Genomic DNA, 15,507 nt, shown 5'->3' with positions numbered 1-15,507 from the left:
AGGATACAAGAGTGGTTCTTCGGCTCCAAAAGCCCATATCGATGATGTTCCGTTAAATGATACTCATGCTGAGAGTTGTTGATGGCCGAGCACTGAAATCTGCAGCAATTTACGGAAGGGTTGCCCTTCTGTCACGTTGAACGATTCTCTTCAATCGTCGTTGGTCCCGTTCTTACAGGATATTTTTTTCTGGCCGCAGCAACGTTGAAGATTTGATGTTTTACCTGATTCCTGATATTCACTGTACATTCGAGAAATGGTCGTACCGGAAAATTCCCACTTCACTTTGTCGCTACCTCGGAGGTTCTGTGTCTCATCGCTCGTGCGCCGATTGTAACATGTTAAAACACATTTAAATCTTGATAACCTGCCATTATAGCAGCAGTAACCGACTTTACAAATGCGCAACTGGTTGTCTTCTGTAGGCATTGCCGACCGCAGTGCCGTATTCTGCCTGTTTACATATCTTTGTATTTGAATACGCATGCCTATAGAAATTTCTTTGGCGCTTCAGTATAGTTGTGTATCAACAAAACAAGAATTTTTTCAGTTGTCAGCGGAAGTCTTCTTAACATACACTACTGGCCATTAAAATTTATCCGACAGGAAGAGGATGCTGTGATATGCAAATGATTAGCTTTCCAGAGCATTAACACAAGGTTGGCTCCGGTGGCGACACCTACAACGTGCTGACACGAGAAAAGTTTCCAACCGATTTCTCATACACAAACAGCAGTTGACCGGCGTTGCATGGTGAAATGTTGTTGTCATGCCTCAAGTATGGAGGAGAAATGCGTACCATCACGTTTACGACTGAGATAAAGGACGGACTGTAGCCTATCGGGATTTCGGTTGTTCGTATCGCGAATTGCTGCTCGCGTTGGTCGAGATCCAATGACTGTTAGCAGAATATGGAATCGGTGGGTTCAGGAGGGTAATACGGAACGCCGTGCTGGATCCAAAGGGCCTCCTATCACTAGCAGTCGAGATGACAGGCATCTTATCCGCATGGCTGTAACGGATCGCACAGCTACGTCTCGATCCCTGACTCAACAGATGGGGACGTTTTCAAGACAACAACCATCTCCACGAACAGTTCGACGACGTTTGCAGCAGCATGGACAATCAGCTCGGAGACGATGGCTGCGGTTACCCTTGACGCTGCATCACAGACAGGAGCGCCGGCAATGGTGTACAGCATCATGATGGTCGCATCCGTCTTTGGCGATATCGAGGTGAACGCACTTGGAAGAGTGTATTCGTCATCACTATACTGGCGTATCATGTGGCGTGATGGTATGGGAGGCCATTGGTTACGCGCCTCGGTGACCTCTTGTTTGCATTGATGGCATTTTGAACAGTGTACGTTAAATTTCACATGTGTTACGACACGTGGCTCTACCTTTCATTCGATCCCTGCGAAACCCTACATTTCAGGAGGATAATCCATGGCAGCATGTTGCATGTCCTGTACGTTCCTTTCTGGATACGGAAAATGTTCGACTGCTGCTCTGGCCAGCACATTCTCCAGATCTCTCACCAATTGAAAACGTCTGGTCAATGGTGGCCGAGCAACTGGCTCGTCACAATGCGCCACTTACTACTCCTGATGAACTGTGGCATCGTGTTGAAGCTGCATGGGCAGCTATACCTGTACACGCCATCCAAGCTCTGTTTGACTCTCAGGCGTATCAAGGCCATATTACTGCCAGAGGTGGGTGTTCTGGGTACTGATTTCTCAGGATCTATGCACCCAAATTGTGTGAAAATGTAATCATATGTCAGTTCTAGTATAATATATTTGTCCAATGAATAACCGTTTTCATCTGCAATTCTTCTTGATGTAGCAATTTTAATGACCAGTAGTGTAGTACTTAACGTGGACAAGCGTTTTGTAGGGCACTGTAATAGCATACACTCCTTTAATACTTTCACTGAGTACAGCAAAAGAATTACCGCGACTTGTTGGCAAAGCCACGTGGTTGAGTAGACACTTTTAAGTGACGCGCGTCCTTTGCAGTCAGACAGGTAATGCGGTGCACAGAGGCGAGCAGGCGGGAGTGCCGTGGGAGCTGTGCGCCCCACCTGGCCACGTCTGGGGCCCGTGATTAGGAGGGCGAAGCCAAAGCGGAGGTTAATGGCGGCGCCCACCTGCCCCGGGCGGTGGCCGTGGGCGGCGAGCAGCGGACAGTAGACAGTCCCTTTGAGACGGCCGCGCCGGGCGCTCTCATTCGGCATTCCGTCAGCCCTCTTTGTGCGACCCTGGGTTCCCGCCGCGATTACGCAGCCACGCGAATGGCTGGCCCAGGTTGCGCCGCCTGCTGGCTCTCCGGGCTCCCTGCTGAGGACGTCCCCCTTCGGTTACGCCAGCCGGACAAATACTCTCAGCACTTATTGCTGTCGAAGCCAGCACTGGAATCTCTGTGTGCTTCGATTCCTCGACATTATTCTAATGTGATATCGGCAATCACTAGGTAAGGATTCACTTCGTAAGGATGAAGCAGGTATGGGAACTCTCCAAGTGAGAGGCAGCGTCTGTTAGTCAAATTAGTTGGCACTGTTATGTATGGAGACTGAGAGATGATATGGTGAGGACGAATCGGAAAAGGCGCCAGTGGTCTACTAGAGGCGAGAGTGCTGTGAATGAATTTATTAACTGTTGTTGTTGTTATCTTCAATCATGAGACTGGTTTGATGCAGCTCTCCATGCTACCCTATCTTGTGCAAGCTTTTTCATCTTCCAGTACTTACTGCAACCTACATCCTTCTGAATCTGCTTAGTGTATTCATCCCTTGGTCTCCCTCTGCGATTGTTACTCTCCAAGCTGCCCTCCAATGCTGAATTTGTGATCCCTTGATGCCTCAGAACATGTCCTACGAACCGGTCTCTCCTTCTTGTCAAGTTGTGCCACAAACTCCTCTTCTCCCCAATTCTATTGAATACCTCCTAATTAGTTATGTGATCGACCCATCTAATCTTCAGCATTCTTCTGTAGCACCACATTTCGAAAGCTTCTTCTTGTCCAAACGATTTATCGTCCATGTTTCACTTCCATACATGGCCACAATCCATACAAATACTATCAGAAACGACTTCCTGACGCTTAAATCTATACTAGATGTTAGCAAATTTCTCTTCTTCAGAAACGCTTTCCTTGCCATTGCCAATCTACATTATATATCTTCTCTACTTCGACCATCACCTGTTATTTTGCTCCGCAAATAGCAAAACTCCTTTACTACTTTAAGTTTCTCATTTGCTAATCTAATTCCCTCACCATCATCTGACTTAATTAGACTACATTCCATTATCCTCGTTTTGCTTTTGTTGATGTCCATCTTATATCCTTCTTCCAAGACACTGTCCATTCCGTCCAACTGCTCTTCCTTTCCTGTCTCTCACAGAATTACAATATCGTCGGTGAACCTCAAAGTTTTTATTTCTTCGCTATGGATTTTAATACCTGTTCCGAATTTTTCTTTTGTTTCCTTTATTACTTGCTCAATGTACGGACTGAATAACATCAGAGAGAGCCTACAGCCCTGTCTCACTCTCTTCCCAACCACTGCTTCCCTTTCATGCCCCTCGACTCTTATAACTGCCATCTGGTTTCTGCACAAATTGTAAATAGCCTTTCACTCCCTGCATTTTACCCCTGCCACCTTCAGAATTTGAAAGAGAGTATTCCAGTCAACATTGTCAAAAGCTTTCTTAAAGTCTAAAAATGCTAGAAACGTAGATTTGATTTTCCTTAATCTTCCTTCTAAGATAAGTCGTAAGGTCAGTATTGCCTTTCGTGTTCCAATATTCCTATGGAAGCCAAAGCGATCTTCCACGAGGTCTGCTTCTACGAGTTTTTCCTATCGTCTATAAAGAATTCGTGTTAGTATTTTGCAGCTGTGACTTATTAAACTGATTGTTATGTAATTTTCACATCTTTCAACGCCTTTTTCTTTGGGGCTGGAATTATTATACTCTTCTTGAAGTCTGAGGGTATTTCGCCTGGCTCATTTATGAACTGGGCGATTAAAATTTGTCGGAGTGTTGCACCGCGTCGTTGTATAAAATCCATTAAAATACCAGGGCTATTCAGAAAGTAATGTCCGATCGGTCGCGAAACGGAAACCACTGTAAAAATCAAAAATGTTTTATTTCCAGCGGTTAGCTACACCTTTCAGCTACTACTCCATACAATCACAATTACAACTTATGCTCTGCATCGAAGTGTAGCTTGCTGTCCAGGTTTCGAGAAGGTTCGTTTCAGGATGAGGTATCGAATATATTGCTTCCCCCTACTTACACCTTCCGAGGAGATCACGAATGTAAAATTAGAGAGATTCGAGCACGCATGGAGGCTTTCCGGCAGTCGTTCTTCCCGTGAACCATACGCTACTGGAACAGGAAAGGGAGGTAATGAGAGTGGCACGTAAATTGCCCTCCGCCACAAACCGTTAGGTGGCTTGTGCAGTATTAATGTAGATGTAGATGTTTCCGTAGCATTGTACTTTCCCCACTTGTGCTTTCCACTAATTCCTTACGCTGGTCTGTCTGTGCCAAAATGTTGTCTTCATAGCCAGCGGTTCGTGTGAGCAGAGGTGAAAATCAGAGGGAGCAAAGTCCGGATGGTATGGTGGGCGAGCAAAGATTCCCATCGGCAACGCAGCAGGAGCGTGTTTGCTGCCCTTGCAGTGTGATGCCGAGAGCTGCCATGTTAAAGGAAAAGCATGGCAGTTACTTTGCGATCGCTGCTTGAAATCAGGTGAAATGTCACGGCAGGCACCCACGCTTGGCGGGAGATAATATTTTCTGGGCACCTTTATGCGCGCGCTCGGAAATGGGAAGAGCGGTGTGAGGCTATCGATGGACCTACTGGGGGCACTTGCTAACGCAAGTGTGCAAAGCTCCATTGGATTTTCACTGTGGCTTCCATTTCGCTCCCGATCAGGCCTTACATTCCGAATATTGCTCGTGTAATTTCTAAAACCGAGATATCGGGACTACTACAACAGTCTTTCTCAGGGCAATATTGATTTTAGAGGAGGCAACGTACCCTTATTTATTTCAGTCATTCCCTGTCGTTACATGGTATTTGTAAGACTTCATTGGTCCTAGAATAAATTGGCTAGTCGTGGCGGCATTTGGGGGGGGGGGGGGGAGGAAGGAGGCAATCCGTATATAATCCAGTTTGTCGATGATAGGCAATTCAGCGCAACGTTTGTGGTGGACAAGTTTTCCACCAGAAGCCAAGAGCTGTTTGAGATAGAAGCTGTTGCTAACGAACACAAATCTTCACTTTCAAGACTGGCAGTATCACGTGTTCCATGATAGAGGACCTTCCACCCCAACACACAAAACTCCGCATGACTGACGATGTATGTCTTAACCGTTCATTCGTTATGTATCTAGTTTTTATAAGGGGCAATCAAAAAGATTCCGTTTGAGGGCGTTACTGCAACGTAACAGGAGCGTTAAATGAATAATGCTACTGTCGTGGCGGCCCCTTATCAGTTAGAGGGCCTGCACGACAGACAAACAAGGTGGGCTGCCGACCTCCTTTCAAGAGCTCATATCAAAACATCGCCAGTGAATGTAAACATCAACAAACTTCCTGCATAAACATGGCACTACTTCGTGAAAAGCCACTTGTCAGAGATCCACAACTGGAACTAATGTGATTAAGCTTGCCAGCAGAATCACATTGGCAATGTGTTCCTAAGCTACGACAGCTCTAGCCAATACCTACGCCAGCTCTAGCACGGTGGCCACTCGCGGTAGTTTTTCTGTAGTAATTTGTATCTTGTTGGGCAGAACACCACTTTGGAATCGTATAGCGTAGTATTTTGCTTGTTATTATTTCTTTTCATTGTCTTATAACATTTATCTGGCTTTTGCCATTACAATATATATATATATATATATATATATATATATATATATATATATATATATATATATATATATATATATATATAAAGTGATTAGAAGATTAAAACAAACTGCAAAACGATTTAGAAAAGATATCTGAATGGTGCGAAATGTGGCAGTTGACCCTAAATAACGAAATGTGTGAGGTCATCCATATGAGTGCTAAAAGGAACTCGTTAAGCTTCGGTTACACTATGAATCAGTCTAATCTAAATTCAACAAAAGACCTAGGTATTTCAATTACGAACAGCTTAAATTGGAAGGAACACAAAGAAAATGCCGTGGGGAAGGCTAACCAAAGGCACTGTTTTATTGGCAGGACACTTAGAAAATGTAACAGACCTACTAAGGAGACTGCCTACACTAAACTTGTCCATCTCTTTTAGAATTCTGCTGCGCGGTATGGGATCCTTACTAGATAGGACTGACGGAATACATCGAAAAAGTTCAAAGAAAGGCAACACGTTTTGTGTTGTCGCGAAAATATGGGAGAGAGTGTCACAGAAATGATAAAGGATTTGGGCTGGACATCATTAAAAGAAAGGCGTTTTCCGTTGCGACGGAATCTTCTCACGAAATTCCAGTCACAACTTTCTTCCTCCGAATGCAAAAATATTTTGTTGACACCGACCTACATAGGGAGGAACGATCACCACGACAAAAGAAGGGAAATCAGAGCTCCTACGGAAAGATTAGGTGTTCATTCTTTCCGCGCGGTATACGGGATTGGAATGCTAGAGAATTGTGAAGGTGGTTCGATGAACCCTCTGCCAGGCACTTGTATGGGATTTGATGAGTATCCATGTAGATGTAGATGTAGAATAATTACTGTGATTCTTGTTGTTTTTGAGTTTGGAAATTAGTGCAGCCACACATCACGCCGCTAAATGCCAAATGAAGCCTCGCTTGATGTGAGGAGCGTAAAAATTGGGCTCTTTAACAATGGAAAAACGTTATGTGGAGTGACGGCTCGCGGTACACAATGTGACGATCCGATGGCAGGGTGTGGGTATGGCGAATGCCTGGCGAACGTCATCAGGCTGTGTGTGTAGAGCCAACGGTAAAATTCGGAGGTGGTGATGTTATGGTGTGGTCATGTTTTTCATGGAGGGGACTTGCACCCCTTGTTATTTTGCGTGATACTATCACAGCACAGGTCTACATTGATGTTTTAAGCACCTTCTTGCTTCCCAGTGCTGAAGAGACGTTCGGGGATGGCGATTGCATCTTTCAACACGGTCGAGGACCTATTCATAAGGCACGGCCTGTGGCGGAGTGGTTACACCACAATAACATCACTGTGATCGAATGGCCTGCACAGAGACCTGACCTGAATCCTATAGAACACGTTTGGGATGTTTTGGAACGCCGACTTCGTGACAGGCCTCACCGACCGACATCGATATCTCTCCTCAGTGCAGCACTCCGTGAAAAATGGGCCGCCATTCCCAAAGAAACCTTCCAGCACCTGATTGAACTTATGTCTGCGAGAGCGTTAGCTGTCATCAAGGCTAAGGGTCGGCCAACACCGTATACAATTCCAGCATTACCGATAGAGGGCGCCACGAACTTGTAAGCCATTTTCAGCCAGGTGTCCGAATACTTTTGATCACGTAGTGTAGGTGTAAGATTTTGTAGGGATATTAAACAGAACACTAACGTAGCCTCAATTTTAGGAAAGGCATACAGTGGTTCATTGGTAGAATACCAGGGAAATGTAAACGTCTAGAAACGGGATTGCATATAAAACACTCGTACCATCTTTCCTAGAATATTGGTCAATTGTGTGCGAGGTACCAACTAGATGAACAGAATATTGAACTGATACAAAGTAGGGCGTCATGAATGGCCAAAGACTTGTTGGACCCATAGGAGCTTGTCACGAAGATGCCAAAAGAACTGAAACAGTAGAATATAGACGCAATTCGTTCCGTGAAAACCTACTTAGAAAGAGTCTAAACCAATGTTATGTGATAATCTAGGATCATATTACAACGGCGTACATATCGTCGCTCCCTTATGGGACAGGAAGAAGCCCCAATAAGTGATACGATTGGAAGTACGTCCGCCATGAAATTCACGTGATTTGCAGAATACAGTCGTTGAAAAGGACAAGCTTCACTTTTTTTTCTATTTGTGTTTTGGTTTGGAAAAAAATTTGTAATAAGTGAAATAATTTGTACAACATCTAATTTAGAGTTTTTCTGTTATAAAGCATTTTTGATGTTTTGATTTCAGGTGCAAATACGAATAAGTTTTGTTACTGTCCAACACACACAAACACGCTTTGCATAGGTGTCATTGCGAAATGACGTCCTTTTACACTCATTACGCAGCACTGAAATGTTTGATCTTGTGATTTATTTGTGCACTGTACGCTTGTCTTCCTGGAAACTGGAACCTTTTAAAGCTGAATGGTAATTAATTTGAAATGAGTGGAATTTGTGCTATGAATACCGACTTGCTGATTCCATTTCCGGTGGATATTTCCGCTTTTATGATGTTGTTTCGTAGCTTTTTTCCCTGGTCATATTTAGAATTGTGTTGGAAAGTTCCATGATTTCGCTTTAGTTCGTCATTTTATCAATGTACAACACCGGAAAAAATTTGCACACCCTTTTAGAGGTTTCTCATTCATTCCAGATTTATTGGTGGAATTGTGCATGTGGACTATGTTACGTCTGCCAAAGACGGCCCCTGCCAGACAGACTACACTCAAGAGACTCCTGTGTCCCATATAACATTCACAAGCACTTGCAGACGCAACCAAGAGGAAAACAATTCTTCAAAATAAACAGACTTGCTAGAGACTAATGCGAACCTTTCTCTGCAGAGGTCGCCTCACAGACCCAGGGAAAGTTGGAGTACTCCGCCGGCCTCCGCCGGCTTTATAAGGCCAGCGCAGCAGCAGTACAGCCAGTTCCCCGCCGAGCTAGGACCAGCTCCGACGGACCTCACCGACGCTGTTGATGAATAGTCGTCTACATGTTACTTGTTTTCTTTGTGTGTGTGTATAGTGATTGTTCGAGAAGTGTAGTTTAGTTTAAATAACCGACATTATACTGAGTGTTCTACAGTACTGAGTATTCTTCAGACTATATGAAATACTTAAATTTACAAATCAATAGCATAAACGGTTCTGAGGTATCAAGATCAACTCATGCTGAAACACCCGTATTAGTAAGTGGTGTAGCATCCACGGACGACAATGCTGGCACGGAGTCTGGCATGCAATCGGTCGTATTGGTGGCGAATACTGTCCTGGTATAAGTGAGGACAGGCCCCCTCGACTTCTTCACTTGGTTGATTGACCAGTCACATGAGTCACTTCTCGTCCCATCACATCCCACACATGCTCTGTTGGAGCCAAGTCCTGAGATCGTGCTGGCCAGGGAAGTCGCTGCATATCTTATAGAGCACCTTGAGTTTAACTGGCTGAGTGTGGGCGAGCATTATCCTGCTGGAGCAACACATCGCCTTCCTGTTGCAGGAACGGCAAAGTAACGGATCTAATAACATTCTGTACGTAGCATCGGTTAGAGTCCCTTCCAGAAACACCAAAGGTGAACTAGAGTTCTCACCCAAGACCATAAGGTTTGGGTGGGGCCATCGTGTCTTGGACGAATGCACTATGGAAAACGGCGCTCACCAGGCCTACGTTGTACGCGGAAGTACCATCACTTCTTTGCGGGCAAAATCTGCTTTCATTGTGCAAGACCACCACGCGTCTTCCTAGTGATCCTCTGACGGCACCAGTCAAGCCTTGCACGTCGACGCTGCGGCGTGAGCGGAAGACGGGCTTGAGGTGTGCGTGATCGTAGTCCCACCGCTAATAACCGGTTCGCGACAGTTTGTGTTGACACATTTGGCCTCAAAAGTCCTCTTACCTGTGCTGCGATAGCTGTACGATCTGCCTTTATTGTCCTTACAATATGACGATCATGGCCGACGTCCGTGCTTCGTGGACGTCCAGAACCTCGTCTATGGGTGAGACAATGTTCACGTGGCCACCATCATCGTTTGCACAGCTGACGCAGCACGTCCAACTTGGGTGGCAATGCTCCGGTAGGACCATCCCGCCATTCGGAAGGCCTCAATGCGACCCCCAAAAATATTCGCTGAATTGGCTGTAATTAGCACGAGTACCTCTCCGTGGCATCGTTGCATCACACTGAGCCTTCTGGCTGTAAGCATTCCGTATTAATGGCTAAAGACAGATGACGCTCTCGTAGCTATGCCACTACGCTACCTGTTGGTGGACGACGTTGAAACTATCTACTATCCCCCCAGTGGCACATACTGGCATCCTATCAAAATCGACATCGTCCTTCAGGTGTACTGTTTTTTTTTCGGCAGTATATTTAAATATTTTTACTTCTGATAATATCAAATTCTATATTAGCTCAGTTCTTTTTGAATTACAATAGTTTTTATTGGCAAAATTATTTCACTCACTCAACCATTCTTTGTTTACTTAGTTTCTAAACAGACGCACAGTTTCGATGAATTGTTCCTCTGTCTTTACTACGTTTCACATTTCATAATTTAAGACAATTTTGCCGGAGTGGTGAACGACGCGATGTGAGCCGTCTCCAAGTCGTATTCTAGAATATTTGATGATATTTCAAAACATTTCTTATTGATTCCGATTTGTGTGCAATCTTAAGCTTTCGACAACTTATTACGTCGCCAGTATCAGGAGTTACGGGCAGGCACGTGTGGTACTTTATTTTATGTTTAGTGTGGCGTCGCTGCTCTTTGCAGTGTTCTGAAGCGTTGCGTATTATCTCGCCAGTGTGCGCGGTTGATAGTGTTCTTGGAATTTGTGGAATTCCTTGTGAATGCGGTAGCAATTGCTTTGGACAGTCAACAGGAACGATTCCAGAACGCTGAACTTGCGCAGACGGAGGAGAGAACCGCAAGACGAAGAAGAAGAAGAAAATAGGTTTTAATTTGAAGAAGAAATTTGTAAGAACGTACATTTGGATCACAGCAGTGTATGTAAGTGAGCCGTAGACTGTGGGAAACCCGTAAAAGAAGAGAATCAAAGAGCTCGAGATGTACTACTGTGGTAGGTTGTTGAAAATTAGATGGACTGATAAGGTTCACAGACGTCTAGGCGAGGAAACGTAGATGTGGAAAACGTTGGCAAGTGGCAGATTGATTTGAGACATGTTAAGACTCTGGGGAACATGAGATACTAAGAACTGTAGGGGAAGAATAAGGAACAAGCAGTTATGGAGGAAGGATGCATGTGCTTCTATGAGATGAAGAGTTTCACATAGAAAAGAAAGTCGTGGTGGGGGGTGACTCGAGATAATAAATATATACCAGATCTATTTGGAAAGTAAAGTCCGATCGGTCACGAAATGGAAGCCACAGTAAAAATAAAAAAAAATTAAAACAGCACTTGCCTGCGAAAGGCAAAGTTCCCGAGTTCGAGTCTCGGTCTGGCACACAGTTTTAATCTGCCTGGAACTTTCATATCAGCGCACACTCCGCTGTAGAGTGAAAAATTCATTCTACAAACATCCCCCAGGCTGTGGCTAAGCCATGTCACCGCAATATCCTTTCTTCCAGGATTGCTAGTTCTCCAAGGCAGGCAGGAGACCTTCTGTGAAGTTTGGTAGGTAGGAGAACTGGTACTGGCGGAATTAAAGGTGTGAGGACGGGGCGTGAATCGTGCTAGGGTAGCTCAGTCGGTAGAGCACTTGCCCGCGAAAGGCAAAGGTCCCGAGTTCGGGTCTCCGTCCGACACACAGTTTTAATCTGCCAGGAAGTTTCATATCAGCGCACACTCCGCCGCAGAGTGAAAAGTTCATTCTAAAAAAGTTTTTGTCTTCAATAGTTAGGTACACCTTGCAACTAATTCTCTACAGAGTCGAAAAAAAGTTCAAATGGCTCTGAGCAGTATGAGACTTAACATCTGAGGTCATCAGTCCCCTAGAAGTTAGAACTAGTTAAACCTAGCTAACCTAAGAACATCATACAAATCCATGCTCGAGGCGGGATTCGAACCTGCGACCGTAGCAGTCGCGCGGTTCCGGACTGAAGCGCCTACAACCGCTCGGCCACCGCGGCCGGCCCTCTACAGAGTCACCATTCTGATTTAGACATACGTCGTACCGTTGTACCATTTTTCCAAAACCCTCATTATAGAACGCAACCGCCTATGATTTCCGTCTGTTCTCTACGCTTGTCTGCAGTTCGCTGTCTGTACCAAAATTTTGTCAGGAGGATCGAAGTAGGAGCTCTATGACGGGTGATCAAACCCTTACCATGAAATACGTTTCAGGAGCATCTTCGCTGCTCCTGTGGTGTGCGGCTGTGAATTGTCCTGAAGAATGAAATGCATGACAGTTACGTTGTGTGGGGTTGCATGCAATTAGGCGAAATCTCTCAGCATGCACTAAAACTTCGTGTGAGCCGAACTCATTTGTACAACGATTCATCGGATTTTCGCTGTTGTTTCCATTTCACGACAGAATAACCTCCGTTACAAAGGACTGATGTGCTGAGCTAAGCTCTATGACGAAACTGCGGGCATCAGTGTCGAGGTGCGGTACCGGAAACGAGTGCAGGAGAGCCGTTGCGGTGTCTGTAGGATGGATCTCGTCTGGAATTCAGGTGTCGTGCGCGGGGCGTGCGTATGCGGGCGGAGTGTGAGCGCAGGTGGCGAGTAAATAATTTAATAAGGCGCGGCGGAGGCGGCGGCGCGCCAGGGCCGTGGCTCTCGCTCATTTGTAGCGCCGCCCCGCCTCGCTGCCTCTCCGGCGTGAATATTCATGTGCGCCGCGGACGCCAGCGCGCCGGAGAACGAGCCGGCGACGAGACCTGAACGCCGATAGCCCGCCTGCCCGCTCGCCCGGTCCTGCAGCGAACACGCTCCCGGCCACGTCTTCAGCCTTCCTCACACGACATTTCTCCGCATTATACGCCGCTGGCCAACAGAAACTCAGCGCTACGGAGGCAGCATGCAACCAACGTCAAATTGGCGTAATTTATGTCCTATGTCATTAGGTATGGAAATGATTAGCTTATCAGGGCAACCATACCAAGTATGTTAGAGGAATGTCATCTATATTCAGTACCCAATCATTGAAACAACGAAATTCCTGGAGTTCCTAGTGGTCTCCGGTGTCCAGCAAGGTGCATTTGTTTACGTAGCATGATATTTTCACAGCAGACTTTACCATCATCTTCAAATGATACACTTTGTGATCAAAACTATCCGGACACCCCCAAAAACATACGTTCTTCATATTAGGCGCATTGTGCAGCCACCTGCTTCCATGTATTCCATATCAGCGACCTCAGTAGCCATTAGACATTGTGAGACAGCTGAATGGGGCAGTCCGCGGGAAAAACGGACTTCGAATGTGATTGGGTGTCACTTGTGTCAAACGTCTGTACGCGAGATTTCCACACTCCTAAACATCCCTATGTCCACTGTTCCGATGTGATAGTGAAGTGGAGACCTGAAGCGACATGTATAGGACAAAAGCCTACAGGTCGTCCTCACGTAGTAACTAATAGAGACCGCCGACAGTTGAAGAGGATCGTAATGCGTAATAGGCAGACATCTATCCAGATCATCACACAGGAATTCCAAACTGCATGGGGACCCACTGCAAGAACCATGACAGGTAGACAGGAGGTGAGGAAACTTGGATTTCATGGTCGAGCGGCTGCTCATAAGCCACACATCACACCTGTTTATGCCAAACGACGCTTCACTTGGTGTAAAGAGCGTAAACATTGAACGGTGGTAAAACGTTGTGTGGAGTGATGAATCATAGTACACAATGTGACGATCCGATGGTAGGATGTGGGTATGGCGAATGCCCGATGAACGTTATCTGCCAGCGTGTGCAGGCCAATAGTAAAATTCGGAGATGGTGGTGTTATGGTGTGGTCGTGTTCTTCATGTAGGGGGATTGCACCCCTTTTTGTTTTGCGTGTACTATCAGAGCACAGGCCTACATTGATGTTTTAAACACCTTCTTGCTTCCCACTGCTGAAGAGCAATTCGGGAATGGCGATTGCATCTTTCAACACGATCGAGCACCTATTCATAACGCACGGTCTGTGGCGGAGTGGCTACAGGACAATAACATCACTGTGATGGACTGGCCTGCACAGACACCTGACCTGAAACCTACAGAACACGTTTGGGATGTTTTGTAACGCCGACTTCGTGCCGGGCCTCACCGACCTACATCGATTCCTTTCCTCAGTGCAGCACACCGTGAAGAATGGACTGCTATTCCCCAAGAAACCTTCCAGCACCTGATTGAACGTATGCCTGTGAGAGTGGAATACTGAATTCCAACGTTACCTATGGAGGGCGCCACGAACTTTTTTGTCATTTTCAGCCAGGTGTCTGGATACTTTTGATCACATAGTGTATCCGCTAACTGAGTATAACCGCTACATTGCACTTCATTTTTGTTCTTACCGTGCTCCGCCCCCTCCATCAACACTCAGTCGCACGCCACCTTCCGTTGAAATGGCGGAGAGGCGCGATCTCCGAAAGCTGGGTGCGAAATCCGATCCCTGGGTGCTCTTGCCGTCCCCGAAATACGCTGAAGTCGCCCTCGGCCGACTTTCATATTCCAGTTGACTGATCGCAGGGTCTCATGCTTTACTGAGAGTGAAACCGCTGAGTCTGTTGATCAGGCGGTCACCCACTCATATTTCATTGCTCTCCTTTAGATACCAGTATCGCTGTAGGATTGTGTTCTAAAGGAGGTTACTGAAATACAAACGGGTGGGGGCCTGGTTAACTGAGACAGCCCCACTGTGGTACTGTGTTTTAAATGAGGCTACTGAAATACGGGTTGACGAGCTGCAGTGACGTTACTGTCAATAAAAAGTGGCACCCAGCACCCAGCCAGCTGACGTAACAACATGGGCGGAGAGCGGCTTCCGGGTCCTACGCTGACGGCAGAAGCAATTAGGGACCGGAGTTCACACCCAACGTTCAGCAATCACGAGACCCCACCAATCCACCGACCCTGACAAGCGTGGGGGAAGTGCTGGGGTGCGGTTGGGGACTAAAAGAGTATGAAGGACACACGATGTAGTGAAAATCATGTTTTATGCAGTGCCTGAAAGTTGCCAAAAATAAGCTGTAAATGTTTGCATGCCGTCACTAAGTGATTAAAAGAATTCTTCGTACATCAAACCATGCAAATGGGAAAAATAATCCCTCACTTTCCCCGATTTTTTATCTGTCCTATTACAGTAAACAAATGGACAACGGCAAGAGATAAAAGAAAAACGCCCAACAAGTTTTACGGAGACACGAAATTGCACTTATTATGCAAAGCGAAGACGGTCAGTCTACAGTAAGAGTTCCTAAATATTTCCTCTGGCGGATAGCTTTGAGGATCCTGGTACTTTGATGGAACACCTGTTTGTTTGGAAAGGTAAAAAAATTGTAAGAAACGAGAAATTTTTTTATCTATTCCGTGATTACTCCAATTCTAAATAATAAATAATAACACAGAAATCATAATAAAATCAAATGAAGTAACAGCATCGTCAAAATGATGAATAACTGCCATGTTATTAATAGT

General features: G+C 45.7%; 1 protein-coding gene across 12 annotated transcripts in view; it reads right to left on the bottom strand.

Annotated features, from left to right (window-relative positions):
* Positions 1-15,507, bottom strand: part of LOC126272147 (neuronal acetylcholine receptor subunit alpha-7-like) — an 881,076-nt gene that overhangs the window by 502,217 nt on the left and 363,352 nt on the right. The window lies entirely within an intron of this gene.

This window comes from Schistocerca gregaria, chromosome 5 (assembly GCF_023897955.1).
Source record: "Schistocerca gregaria isolate iqSchGreg1 chromosome 5, iqSchGreg1.2, whole genome shotgun sequence".
NCBI lineage: Eukaryota > Metazoa > Arthropoda > Insecta > Orthoptera > Acrididae > Schistocerca > Schistocerca gregaria.
Note: the sequence above shows the minus strand (reverse complement) of the source record. Positions and strands in the feature narration are given on the sequence as shown.